General features: G+C 42.0%; 1 non-coding gene across 1 annotated transcript; it reads left to right on the top strand.

The window, feature by feature from the left end:
• Nucleotides 1-1,514: 1,514 nt before the first annotated feature.
• On the top strand, nucleotides 1,515-1,621 carry LOC132508448 (U6 spliceosomal RNA). The gene has a single exon (XR_009536587.1). It is a non-coding gene; the product is annotated as a U6 spliceosomal RNA (small nuclear RNA).
• Nucleotides 1,622-15,187: the final 13,566 nt, after the last annotated feature.

Below are 15,187 nucleotides of genomic sequence, written 5' to 3' on the forward strand. Positions count from 1 at the left end.
TTACTCAGCCTAATTGTACCTAAACACAATCATTGCGCACTTCATCTTAGGCTCTCTGCCTGGGAAACGGTGTGTTCTGACTCACATAACAGACATCTACAGAGCAGGTTTTGAGGACCTAATGAATGTCTCTGATTGTCAGCACTAAATATAATCTTTTAGAATGTGGCAACATTCTAAAGTTCAAGTTATAAAATGAAAACCTCTTAGATGGGGGGAAAAAAAGAAAAAAGCCTTAAATACAAACAAACCTATGTCCTTTCAATTATTAAAAAACAGCAGCAACAACAACTCATTTCAAATTTTTCCCGTGTGTAGTTGAACCCTTCAGCCATTATTTGACAAACTAGTGTTTTTTTGGAGAACAGATATATTTCTGGATTTGCGGGACTATGTTTGTCAAATTCCCTGTTACCTGTGGAATAAAAGCTAAGGATACGATGCTTCACTTCTCAATAAAAAGGACAGCAAGGGGGCTGATTCTTTATTAGGCATGTGTCCAGGAGCGCTTAGGAAACAGAAATAAGGCAGAGAGCATTTCCCTGAGGAACGCAGCTCTGGACAGCCACACAGCTGCAAGTAATAAAAGCAGTGGCTATAGGGGCTCGCGGCCCGCGGTGTCTGGGGAGAGGCTGTGACTGAGTCCCCTCTCACCGATGGATCACTGGGCCCACTGGGGACCCCTGTGTGTGCACCACGGCTCCCATGCTCACTTCAGGGCACTGTGCGCTCTGTCCAGTGGACGGGGTTGAGTCTTAGGCCTCTTAAACTAAGTTCGCGTGTGACCCAAAGTCTGAAAAAAATATACATGATCCAAACCGATATAAAGAAATGAATAAACAAATAAATGGGAGAGAGGAGACAGCTCTTCCTTATAGAAAAATTCCAAATACCACTCCCCCCTCCAGGAGGTGGGGCTTCATCCTCTCCCTCCCTACTCCTGCGGGACCACTAGACATCATGCCCTGTTTCCAGATAATAGAGTAGTGAAGGGCAAAAGAGTAACTTTGCAGTAAGAGAACTGCAACCACCCAGCCAAGTGAGGAAGGGTCCCATCACCAGAGATGCCACCTGGATGTCATGTACCTCCTGGTAAAAGTGACAAGAATGGGACTTCACCTCTTCGGTATCTGTTCCAAAACCCATAATCCCATTCTCACCATGAAGAAAACATAAGATGAACCAGATCGGATCCACGCTTATCCCCCTCACGGTGGTCGAGGTCATGAAAGACTGAGAAAATGTCACAGCCCAGCAAAAACTAAGCAGATGTGTGAACAAACTGTGGTGTTGTCCCCCAAGTGGGATCCTGGAAAATCGGGTGAAATCCTGCGGTTTACTTAATACCGAAGTTCCAATATCAGGTTCTTAGTTTTGTGAAAGTACCATGGCAGTGCTAGATGTTGACAGAGGGAGAAAAACCAGGTGAGGGGGACACAGAAAGTCTGTACTATCTTTGCAACCTTTCTGCAAATCCAAAATTATTCCAAGATAAAGTTTAAAAAAATTGTTTGGTGTTCACTTCAGCAGCACATATACTAACATTGGAACGATACAAAGAAGATTATCATGGCCCCTGCGCAAGGATGACTCATACATTCATGAAGCAGTCCATATTTTTAACCCCCGCCCAAAAAAAAGAAAAAAACTTTTGCTCCCTAGGAAAAGAGTAGGTAATTAGAGCTATAATTTTTGGTATATTCAGTAATCTAATTCAAAATTAGATTCCCCTTCCCCATACTTGACTCATTTTGCAACATGGCATTTTGATGTCTAGAGTTTTTGTTCTCTGTGTGCCTTTTAAAGTCAAAATGCTTGTTCAAGCAAATAGCTGTTGATAATCTTCAAGCAGCTAAGGTATGCCCAGGCATGAGACTGGAGGGCAAAGCTAAAGAGCTGATGCAACTTTTGATTTTAAAACATGTTCATGCATTCTAGTTATGAATAGCTCTCTCCCCAGGGCGACAGCACTGCTGATAAAGGCTAGTGGTCACAAGACAAGAGCAGAACCAGTTCTGGCCAGAGGACTCCCGCCATCCTTCCAGAGACCCTCACAGGACAAAAGTAGGCTGGAATGACAGAAGGAAGGAGGGATGGCAAACTGGGGTGCTCCAGCAAGGATCTCAGTCCCATCCTGATATGCCTTCCAGCTCACCTTCGCCAATGTCTTGACTCTAATTCCCTGGAGATCCGCGTCCACCATGCAGATGGCCCAGCTTCTTCCCTTGAGAGCCGCTACTGATGTCCTAGAGGTAGAGAGAGCCAGGGGTTCAGCTTCTGCTCCCAGGGAGGCTACTGGACAAGATGTGATTCTGCGGCTGGAATTAGAGGGACTTTTTCTCCAGAAACAACTGCAAATTTAGCTTCTTGGGCACCTTAACATAGCATTACACACTCTCACACATGAACAAAGTAATCTATGTGGGTTTAGGAAAATAAGCACCATTTGATTGTGCAATTTCTCTCTGCAAGTGCATCTCAAATTCTGAACCATCAATTTATGACAGGTGATTTGGAACATTTAGAAGTTGGGAATTGCTTGATCAAATGAAATTACGGGCCTGAAACACTGAAAGGTGAAAGATATAGGCCTTGATAGGAAAATTAAAAATAACTCAGTTTCATAGAGGGAGGATTTAAGATGAAAAGAGAAAGGAAAATTGAATCAAAATTGGGAGATCCTCGTGAGATTAGCTCTTTGTAATGGTAAATTCTGCAGCAATGCCAGGCAGTGGTTGAGTTTCATGACATTTCAAGGTAAAGAAGTTATTGCGCAGAGCATGTATTTTTCATAATACAGGACCAAGACATGAAATAAATGGGCACTTTCTTATCATGGTGCCCTCTTTCAAAATGCAAATGTCTATCTTCATTTTCCCTCACGCTTTGCAAAAATGCATTTACATTTTTCATGAAAATTGAATAGGTATAAGATAAATATCTTCCTAGGGTGAAAGTAGAAGAATTTGAATTACATAGAGTTTTTTCTATAGGCAACTCCTGTAAGATAGAGCATCACGTTCACAATCCAATTGCATTCATATATATTTGGGAGTGTTAACAATCTCTACTTCACTTTGCCACAAGAAGGCAACTCACAATTTAGGAAACTTTCTTCATCCACCAGGTAACTCCTTCTAAATACATATTGAGTTTTATGCTTCTGAAGTCTTCTTAATGTCATCAACTGATCAGTACTCTCTGATAAGCTATAGGATAAAAATATATCAGTGTGTTACCCAGAGGGGAAATTAAAGGGCAACTTTGATTTCCTGCAAAGAAAATAGATAACAGCTATTATCTAGGGGCTAGGACATACGTCAGAAAGCCCCCCTTCTCACCACTTCTGTTTCAGAGCTGCTTTGGAGTTGGGCAATGATTAAAAAATGGAGAGTTGGGAGGAAGCTGATCTTCTGATCTGTCATTTCCCCCGAGGTGCAATCACTGCCTTCTGTACTGGAAAATCATTGTGTTTGCTTTGCTGCCCACAGGCTATCAGAAGGTCTATAAAGCAGTTATCCCACCAGTGCACCATGGCTGGAGCAACATACATAAGAGAGAAAACCTTGCATCTTCTTTTCGCATACGGGAAGAAACAAAATTCTCAAAAATCTTAAATAAATCTCAGATGCGCACTTTAATGTGAGTTTCTTATAGTATCATCTCCAATAGGATTAGGAAATCGGGTGAAAAAAGTCCCTTGTATGTGTCTCTGCCCAGAGTCTTCTGATCCACCAGGTAAGCTGTGGACCAATGGATTCTCCTGGTATAGGAGTTCCCTTAGCTACTGCTCATCAAGGCTTTCAGATCCAGGGAGAAGGAATCAAGTCAGAAGCCTCTTTGGATAGAAGAATCTAATCAGAATGTTGTGACATCATGATGCCTGCTGACAAGCATCTGGGGATTGAAATGCCTCAGAATCAGCTCACAATCAAGCTTTTTCAAAATTTTGTATAATCCAAGCTCTCCCCACAATCAACAGATATCCAGTTCCCTCTCCTATTTCTTACGAGACCACAAACAATCCGCTTCACACAATCGCAACACAGACTACAGACAGGAAAATACACGGAGAGGACATTTTTGACCTTTACATTGGTGTTTAGTCTGGGGATTGTTTCTTCCTCTGGGGACACTGAATATATGATCATATGCATATAATTACTATGTCATTTCTCAGCGTCAAGGATTCTGGGAATCCTCTGTCAAATTGTGTGTAAATAAAAGTCTTTCTACACACAAGGTCCAATCACTCACCAGATTTTCAAAGGGTTCTTTTATCAAAGATCAAGGATTATTATTATTATAAGGCACACCTCTAATAGTAATCTCTTTTGTGTTTATGTAATGTTTGGGACACACATGCACACACACACGTACATATCTTCGGAGGACACGTTAGCACCCATATGCCTTAAGTTTAACTGTCAAAGAAAACTGCACAGGTTCAGTTCTCCAGTACTGGTTTCATTGCTGGTAATTCTCTTATTTTCCCCTCTGAAACTTTAGATTTCAAAGAGACACATGCAGGGTAAAGCAGGCAAGAGCCCTCAGGTGTTTGCAATCAGCTAGCTCCCTGGGAAATCTGGGGCGCAGTGCCTGCACTGGGAAGTTGTGGGGATCAGAAGGTAATACCCCAGGCCGGGCTGAGACCGTCTGATCAGGAAGAGCAGGAGGCGGGGAGACGGGCAGTTACTGACATGGGAGCGGTGACTTTGGTCACGAAGTGCAGCTTGGTCTCCATCTGTGGCCACTGGCAAGAGTCCCAGCTCTGCCTGTCCTGTTAAGGATGTTGCCTGTCTTTCGATAAATCCACGTGAACCCCAGCAGGCCCTCACTGGGTGTCTCGAGAGAGTACATTCTTTGTGGCTCAGAGAGCAAGGCTTCTTACACCACCTCTAAACTACGTGCGCGACAGTAGAAGTCATTGACGGGGCATCGTCAAGAAGACAAAACATAACTGAATAAAAAGTATTATTTTACAGGTATTACTGACTTGACACAAACACATTTTACCGGACCTTGCCTATTTTTCTTAGTCTACGATTCCTTGTCTTAGTTGCATTTATGGGAATGAGCATTTTCTGCAAAGAATTGAGGAGACGCTTACTACATGTATATAAAATGGAATAACAGTAAAATTCACATGTAAACAAATTCAAAATCAGGCCACATAAGTACATAAAAATATCGAACTGATCTGTGATGATTTTATCAAACCTTCAAAACTAAACTTACATGAATTTGGATATTCACGATTGAAGCCAATGTACATGGCATATACAGATATAATTAGTGCCACTTAAAAGAACACACTTCCAATGTATAGACTCCAGTGTAGCAACTCATCCTTTCTAAAACATGCTTCAACCTCATTTTTCAGCTTGTTGAAAACTTCCTTAATTTACCTGTGCATTATTCATAAGTTACATTCAGGATCATTGATCCAAAGCCTACCCTAAAAGGAAGTCGTAATTAATAATGTAAATGATTTTGAGTACATCAGACATAATGTTGAGGTCAATTATTTTTGTGCAGAAGGGCATTGTAGTCAAAATACCTTTGAGAAAAAGAGGTTCTTTGTCCAATACTAAACATGTAAGAGCCACTCTGATTATGTTTAATATTTTGGCGTAGTGTCAAATTCCTGTGGTATTAAACATTACAGTGGGAAAGTCTTTTGTCAAAGTGGTTTCTAAAACAACTAAAGCTGACACACAACAGACATGCACATACTGCTGTAACTTGCTGTGGAGAACGAGTCTTCTCCATTCAGGAAAGAAGAAAATGAGCTCTGTCCCAGCTCAACTCCCTGGGACAGACCCGTAAAAGGGCCAAGGGATACGACCACAGGACACTTGGTACTCAAAGGATGCTGCAAAATCAAGTGTGATGTAGGTAACTGTGGGCCCCAGGAGATGGAAATCTTGTATGGTACCCCAGCAGCAGAAAATCCTGCTGGCAGCACTCAGGAATCACCTAGTAACCCATTGATTGAGCCATGCACTCATTCATTCAGCAGATGTCATTGGGAAGCCTACCATTTGCCAGACTTTCTGCTGGGTGCTGGGAAACACTGCCTGGGGGATAGAACCATACTGTCTTAGGAAGATTTCAGCCTAGTGGGAGAGAAAATGAGCCATTATAACTTAGTGTGATGAGCACTATAATAAATAAATTTGTTCAGATTAAGGCTCGGAGACCAAGACACAAGTCTTCTCACAAGCCTGGCCGAGCACAGATCGAGGGAGGGACCGTGTGAGAAGCCACCATGTGGAGACCTAGTCGTACTCACACTCATGTCTGATCGTCAGCGAGACCATTCATACCCAGACTATTGGCAGCAACATAGTAGCCCCGTGATCTTAACTCTTAACTCTGAGCCCAACGAAGTCATTTTCTAAAGATACAATAAGAATAGTGATAATCACTAGTTATGGAATGCCAACCACAACGATTGTTAATTATTAAGCCCTAGTTATATATCAGGAGTTAGGTTAAATGCTCTAAAAGCACTACTTTACCTCATGGTTAGACACTATGCTAGGAATTTATCATGTATTATTTCTAAGACTTAGAACACCCTGTGAGATTACTATCATTGGCCCTATTTTCTAGATGGGAAAACATAAACGGGGTTTAATAACTTGTTCAAGCTTGCACATGGCAGATCCAGGATTCACCCTTGGGCTTACAAATCCTAAATTCGTATAAAATCCCCTCATTAGGCTGCACAGTATGTCAAATATTTCTGTTTCAAGCATGATGGCATCAGGACCTGGAGTTACAAAGGCAGCTGCAGGCAAGCATCTCTGACTAACAGTAATGTTAATGACAAAAACAATAATAATAGCAACGCTCATTTGATGGACTTGTACTAGGTACCAGTCATAGGTGATGGTAAATGTTCACATTACCAGCATCTATTCCCCTTTTCTTTCTGATAACAAAACCTCAGAACCCCTTACCTGTCTTCATTCTCTTTATTTCAGGAGGGGTACATCTGCCCACTTGGATTCCTCTCCCAAACTCTGGCCATGAGCTCCTGACCCGGGCCACACAATGTGATGATTGTTCTTCAGGAGGGGTTGTCATGTGAGCAAGTTCAGGCCAGTTGAGAGTCATCCCCAGTACTTTTCCTGGTGCTACCTACAAAAATACCCATGCTAGACAGAGAAATTATCCAACCTGGAATTGTATTTCACCAACTTGAAAAATCAAAGCACTTTAAATGTGTACTGCCCGCAGATATTTTCTGAGAAAACTACTAACAGTTGTACCTCTGTGAGAAGAAAAAATAAACCAGAAAGGCAATGTGGAATAGAAGTAGAGCAATAAAACAGCATGTACAACTTTTTTAAAAAATTGAAAAGAAAGAAGGGAAAAGGGACAGGCCAGACTTGGAATCAGGAGGTTGGCTGTGTCTCTGAACCTTAGTTCTTTCATCTAGAAAATGACAGGGTTAACATCACAACCTTTTTGACAAACAATTGTAGACGGTTTTCTGGTATTGATTTTTCATTCACTTAATGTGGTTATTTAGATTTCGTATCCTGTTTCTCCTACTTTATTTGAATATTCTCTGCGTAAGATTCTTCTTGTTCCCCCAGCCTAGCTTAGCAAGAATTCCTCATCATTTGATCGTGGCTTGATGGTGATGACAAAGATATTTGTACACAGTCACAACCGTGAACACGTGCCCACAGAAGTGTGGCTGTCCATCTCCTTGGCAGGGGTATCCATCCTTCCAGGGTCTATCAATCATGATTGGTTAGGTTATGCTGGGGTAGCAACCAAATTTCATCAACTTAAAACCAGCAATGTTTATTTCTCACTTGTGCTTTATGTCCATGCACAGCCCTCCCTGTAGGACCTAAGTTGCTTCCTTAGCCACTACCTTGAAAGGTATTGGTCAGAATCAGAGGAGGAAGAGAGGTAGGCAATCCCACGTGCACTCACACGTCATTGGTCAGACAAGTCACATAACCACACCTAACTCCAGGGCAGGAAGGGAACCCTTCCCTATGCCTCCAAGGAGAATTAGAAGTGTCTGGGGAAAGCTAATAACTACCACATAGGGCTGAGGTCATTTCTCTTGTCAAATTTTAAAGCACATTCTGAGATGATCTTGCTTAATTTTCTCCTGGACCTATGTTTTCTACAACAAAGTCTCTTATTTTCCACTTTCCACCTAGTCCACTCTGCCTAGAAACCTTTTGTTTTCATCCTAAAACAATACCAAAAGATGTCAACTCTCTTTGGCAGTCAGGAAACAGACCATCTCTACCGGATGTTGGGGCTGTCGCCAGTGAGAAAGATCCTTTTCATTCTTTCATGACTAACCTGTAAATTAGAAAACAAATGTAAATAATGTCTCAATGGAATAGTCTGCCATACTAGAGTCTCAATAACCTTTTAGACATTGCTATAAAAAATCCATAAAATGTCATATGAAGGTTACCAGTTATCAATATCAGAACATATGAGCAAGCTTTAATTAAAAAATATTTCTCATCTTACCAGTGAAATGCAAAAATGAAATTTATATTTTAGACTTCCTTAACTCATCATGTTTTATTTCTAAGTGTTAGTTAAGATATGTATAAATATATATTGTTTATTTGTTTGTGGTTTGTTGCTTGTTAGAGATTGTCTATACTATGGATTTAGAGCCATATGAATCTGATTTTGAATCCTGGTTCTGGGCTTCCCTGGTGGCGCAGTGGTTGAGGGTCCGCCTGCCGATGCAGGGGACATGGGTTCGTGCCCCGGTCCAGGAGAATCCCACGTGCCGCGGAGCGGCTGGGCCCATGAGCCATGGCTGCTGGGCTTGCGTGTCCGGAGCCTGTGCTCCACAGCGGGAGAGGCCACAACAGTGAGAGGCCCGCGTACCGAAAAAAAAAAAAAAAAAATCCTGGTTCTGCTCATTTATAACAAAGTTACCTTTGTAAGTTACAAGGCCACACCGACCCTCATTTTCTTCACTTAAACAGCTGGGATAATTATACTCTCCTGGAGGGGTTGAGAGGATTAAATGAAGCAATGTTTGTGTCTAAAATGCCTGGCACAGTGTCTGGCTCAAGACGCGGTAAATACCAGGACTTCCTCTCAAACCTTCCATTTTGCTTAAGTAAGTCTGTGCTGCCCTGTTCAGATTTCATCCTGAAATAGGATAGCTAAAATGTGCCTTTCTTCTTTCAACTAATCATAGAGAATAATGAGTAATTAGGGATTGTAAGAGCAGAATAAATAAAATTCCTGAAGAGAGTTGGTTTGCAGAATGGCAGTAACTCAATCCAGAAATTAATTCTTGTAAATTCCCTATGATGATTATCTCTAGAATTCTTTAACTGCGTCTCCCCAGAAATCCACACAAATGGCAACCCACAGGAAGGCCCAGCTCACGAGTCAGGGACGGGTATCACCTACTCAAGATTTCCCCGTCCTTTATGTATAAGAGGTGACCGAGCACCCAGAACTCACAGGAAGAAACACCTGGTGTTTATCTCTCCGTAGCCACCGACTTCTCCTACGCCTCGTTCTTTCCTCTTTCTCACACAGTGTTCATATTCATTCATTCTTCCTCTCTCTACTTCATCTCTTTCTCTATCTCTCTGTCTCTTCTGATTACCTCCTCCTTTTCCCTTTTCTCTTATTAGATATATTTCCCAAGTTTTCTCTCCTGCCATTTATCATTTGGTAACGTGTCGGTCACTTACGCCACTTCATCACCTAATTGCCACTCTTCCCTCAATATCCCATTCATTATCTACTGGGAATGGCAGGACTTGCCTTAACAGTGAAATCCCTACAATCCCAGAATCAGCGGCCACCCTTTGTTCTCTGTGTGACCCCCTATACAGCAGCCTTAGACGGTCATCTCTGCCGGCGCCCACGAACAGGGAGAAATCTCTTTCTTGATGGTGCTCTTCATGGCATCGTCAGGGAGCTCCGATATTTGGAAAGATCTTCCTTCTATGTGCACTAAGTTTACGTCCCTGTTATTTCTTTTGACTGGTCTCAGTGTGTTATAGTAGAGGTCACGATAGTCTTCTAAATATGTGAAAATACCAGTTATATCTCAGGTCTCCTTCTGCTGTAGAAACACATTCTCAACTTTTTATGTCTCACTTTGATCCATGATTATGACCTGTAGGTATAGAAGGGATGCTCTTCCTGGGCCCTGGAACTTGGTCTAAACTTCATGCTCTGCTTCCCCAAGTCGTGGGCAGAAAGGATGTTTTACGTGCATCTGTCTTCCAGGGAACGTAAAATGGTTTCCGAATAAGATAACCCAAGCCCACTTCTCTCCGTCTGGTTCCCCAAAGACGCAGCAGCATCCTATGAAACAACGAATATACGAATGAACAATGGCCAGGCCATATATAGAAATAGAACTCTAACCCCAAATCTTTAGCAAACAGTTTAGGAAACCAACCCAATAACAAGGCCAAGGAGTCAGCCTCCTAGCCACAATTCAGACTCGTAGGAAGTCAGACCACTAGATCTAGTAACAATCCGGGAAGCCAAACAATCACCCCTATAAAACTGGCCCCCAAATGGCCAAGACTTGATTAATAATTGATACCTTTCATAATTGTTGTTCCAACTTGGGACCCATAGGAAAAAGCCATATATGCACCTCGAACCAATCATATAGGACGCCTCACTTCTAGTTAGCTGCCTATAACTTCCAACTGGGGCGGACCTGAAGCCTTCCTTTCTTTCCACTCCTCTGCCTGCCTTTGAGTCTCTGTGAAGAAAGAGAGGTGGTGGTTGACTCCCTTGAGAAGGCAAGCTCTGAATAAATAAGCTTTGCTTGTTCTCGGGTGGTTGGTTTTTGTTTATTTCCACAGGTAAGAGTTTAATGGAATAAAGCACTGATTTTTTCCACGGGAGAAATATAGTTTTTACATGGGGAAACACAGCAGAGAGATAAAAATAATCTTCTAATTAACATTGATGAGCGTATGAGGGTTTATCTGGAAAGGACACTAGGTTCTTCAGCTGCAAGTCTGATTTTCTCTGCTTTGAGATGAATCCCCACTTAAAGTCTTTGTATTCGGTTTCCGGCATCCTTGCCTATGCCTTGAATCCCCATCTAAACTTAGGCCATGGTGAAGAGACATTCCAGAGTAAAGCAAACAAGGGACAACATTCTTCTCTGCTTCATTTTATAAAATGATTCCCTCACCCCATTTTATCCCAAAATATTACTGCTATTATGTGCCAAGAAAAATCTACATGAGTTCAATTTCCAGCTAAATGAGAAAGGACATTGTGAACTAGTTATTTAATCAGCTCTCTCCACCTTTTGGAAGGTCAGTAAAAGCTCTTTTTCTTCCTGGTAATTTCTTCTGTATAAATTTATCTTCACCAATGATGACTTGACATTACAAGTGAAAGTCAACTTTATGTTCCTCATCTGGACTCCCAGCAAGTCGAGAAAAACAGGGCAGGGTAGGTGGGACAGGGGATTAAAGACGTGGAAGAGAAAACAATTTTTAATCATTTTCAGACAAAAACCTGGATACTGTGCATGTGGGAAATAGGAGGGAATGATATGGGGAAGTTGAGGAGAGGCTTTTTCAAGGGATGCAGAGGTGGGCAAGGTGGAGGTGAAGATGCTTGCCTTCACTCTCTGGGAAATTTATAGGACACAGAGCATCAGTGTAGGTGGATTCTAGGGACTAATGTAAAACTGGACTAATGTAATAAGCTTCCCCAACATCCGTCTGAAAACCAATAAAATAAACAATAAAGTTGAACCTCATTTTTAACGGCATTTAAAAAACCATTGGCATTTATATCATCATTTTAAAGACACGACTTACAGAAAATGTACTGACATCAAGAATGTCATCAGCCGCTGAGTTGTTCTCTGCCTTTTGATGGTTGCCTCCCCCACTGAGCAAAGAGCATCTGTGAGCCGTGGCAGTGACAGAATTGATGCGCCACAGATGAAGAGCGTGTGTTGTTTGTTGACAATAATGATCCAGCTTATTTTTCAGATGCGTAGGCAGAAAGTGGTTAAGTGACTTACCAGTTTTCATAAAATAAGTCAGAGACAGAATAAGGAAGAGAGCTCAGATGTGATAGGGTCGGAGCTGGCTTCATATTTCCTAGGCTACACCATCTATGTGACAGCAGATAACAGCATCAGTCAGAAGAGGAATATTAAATATTTTTAAATTTAAAAGGCAACTATCACAAATGGATCTTTGCAGCAGAAATGAATTAAAATTATTAAAATAGGATAGCTTTTAGCCTTCCACAGAATAAAACTGCAGCTGACAGCTGTGTGTTGATAGTCTTTTCTATTTGATTTTTGGTGACTTAGTGGGATAAAGTCATGATTTCAGTCACAACAGTATACAGAAAAGATAATTCGAGAAGATGAATATTCAGATAATTGCAAGGCTGAAGTGTGGCATGATTAAATTCCCACAAGACTAAACAAAGAGTTAGAAATACAGTTGGGCAACTTTTTGTTAATACCAATTGAAAGTACACATCAGATGGAACAAGGGACCTACATACAGTGTCTGGGTTCCAGCTTCAGAGAATGCACACAGGGAAGTCTCCAGCACATTCCTGGATCAGCTGCGGGTCCACTCACCTTTCCAGGTAACAAGGAATTGACAGATATAAGTAAATACATCACCGACAGAAAGGTAACAAAAATTCAGTGAAAAAAAAGGGACAATGGCGGCTAGAGAGCTCCTGTTCAGTTTTCCTCTCAGTGTCTGTATGCATGAGAAGCCTTGAGAACCTGGGACTTCAGTCGCCCTTTGAACTTTAAACCTCCACATAAAACAGATGTCCTTAATGCCTTGTGTTCATAAGTGCATCTCTAACAAGTGTAGGAACATCTCAAAACTCAGTGTATCCTGGATTTAACTTCTGGGAGACAAAACTGAGATGTGGTTATTGAAAAGGAATTTAATTAATCATATTCCATCCTTTTTGAAGAAAGACTATACACATGCAAAGAAACTAGCTGGTGAGAGACAGTAGCCCACAGATTCCGTTCAGGGGAGAAGATGACCTCCCATGTCAACGTGGGGATCCTAAACTGACCCTCTCTAAGGTCTCAGCAGGCTTCCAATCCTGACACTAGTCCAGGTTTGAGCCAGGCCAGCACCAAGCTGAAGACCGAAGTATGCTTTCTCCTGTACGAGGCAGGTCAGGGCAATCATCCACTTCCCTTGATAACAATAATTCTCATTGGAAATTAATACGTTACAGGCTGGTGAGTTTTATTAGTATGAACTAACACCTCTTAATCAGTTCACTGGTGGGATGTTGACAAATATCCTATTCTTCAGGCTATGATGTTAAGGGCGAACTTTGGGCAGAGTTGAACTCACTAAGTTAAGAGCCAACTCAGTGCTCTTGGGGGGATATGGAAACTCCCTAGGGGACCCCACCCCACTGCAAGGGCCACTAGGCTCTGTGTCAGATGCCAGCCGCAGCTGCTCTTAAAGCTAGATGGAGAATTGGGTGTAAAGAAGTAAAGAGGAAGGATTTGCACTGGTTGGGGAACATTAGAGGAAACTCATAAATGAGACACAGGACTATCAGAAAAATTCAAAGTTCTCAAGTTCTTCCATGTAGGTAGTCATTTCAACTTGACCCCAGCACTTCAGAATCTAAATGATAAAGAAAGGTCACTTTTCAAACAATCATTTGCTATACAAATATTAGTTATCCTCATGGATTTTTAAAAAAACAATTTCTTTACTGGCTTCTGCGTGTTATTCTGAAGCTTCAGGTAGCTGTTAGAACGTGGTTTTGTACTAGAATAGACTACATTAATAATTTGTGGGTTTTAAATTTTGAATCTATACTTTTCATTATTATAACCTACAAGTTATTATAGATTAACTTATTTTCCCCTTATCGAAAAAGGTTTTTAATACCTTTTTACATAACTGGGTGAAAACATCAGAGTATAGATCTTAGAACAACAGGCTGCCTACCCACAAAAATGTCCTCATCTGTGTGATGAATTCATCCTCATTAACCTGTATTTTGTTTGTCTCAGCTTCAACCTTGTCATTTCTAGTTTCTCGGAGTTTAATCAGACCCCTCTGGATATTGATACCCTTAAAGGACAGATCAGAGGTTCTGATGCCTTCGAATATGTCCTAAATAAATAGATTATCAAGGTCTCTTGCTAATGTTGTGCTCAGAGCTTTATTCAACAGGCTGTGAAGATAAAAGCCCAGGTAATTAAGGAGCAAGATTCCAAGCCGCGTTCGGCAGATCCCAGCGATGGTGAATAATGCAATCGAGGTCAAAGTGGAGACAGATCTACGAAGCGTCCGAAAGAGATGGAAATATCTGAGCGCTTCTCCTCTGTCGAGTTCTCTTTTGGACCAATGCCAGCCACTTTTCTCTTCCTTAACTGTAGGTTGAACTTGAACCTGGAGGAAGTGGGCGGTGAATGTGGTTTCCTCCTTAGAAGACACAGCAGTTCCCAGCTCTTCCCTGTGTTCGCGCCCCCTCTTCCTGTGGCCAAGGCTCCTGGAGAGGATGTACCACCCGCTGTTCCACTGGGTCTGTGGAAAAGGTATAAGGCGGGCCCTTTGTGAAAAGGCCCAAGAGAGCAAGAATGGGCTCGTAAACAGGGAATATGTCAGTCAGTCAGTTGGTATTTTGATTAGTTAGTTAAAAAGTTATTTGGGAGGTACCACATCATAGCACAGGGACAAGTATTGGATTTGATTCTAATACCTCGTAAGAGCCAGTGGTTGGTTGGTTGGTTTAATATTTACTTATTTATTTGTCTGTGCCAGGTCTTTTTATTTTTCTTAATAAATTTATTTATTTTTGGCTGCATCAGGTCTTCGTTGCTGCACGTAGGCTTTCTCTAGTTGCGGCGAGCAGGGGCTACTCTTTGTTTTGGTGGTGGACTTCTCACTGCGGTGGCTTCTCTTGTTGCGGAGCATGGGCTCTAGGTGCGCGGGCTTCAGTAGTTGTGGCATGCGGCCTCAGTAGTTGTGGCTCACGGGCTCTAGAGTGCGGACTCAGTAGTTATGGCGCACGGGCTTAGTTGCTCTGCAGCATGTGGGATCTTCCCGGACCAGGGCTCGAACCTGTGTCTCTGCATTGGCAGGTAGATTCTTAACCACTGCGCCACCAGGGAAGTCCCTGCGCCAGGTCTTTGTTTCAGCCTGCTGGA

This window comes from Lagenorhynchus albirostris, chromosome 17, assembly GCF_949774975.1.
Source record: "Lagenorhynchus albirostris chromosome 17, mLagAlb1.1, whole genome shotgun sequence".
Classification (NCBI taxonomy): domain Eukaryota; kingdom Metazoa; phylum Chordata; class Mammalia; order Artiodactyla; family Delphinidae; genus Lagenorhynchus; species Lagenorhynchus albirostris.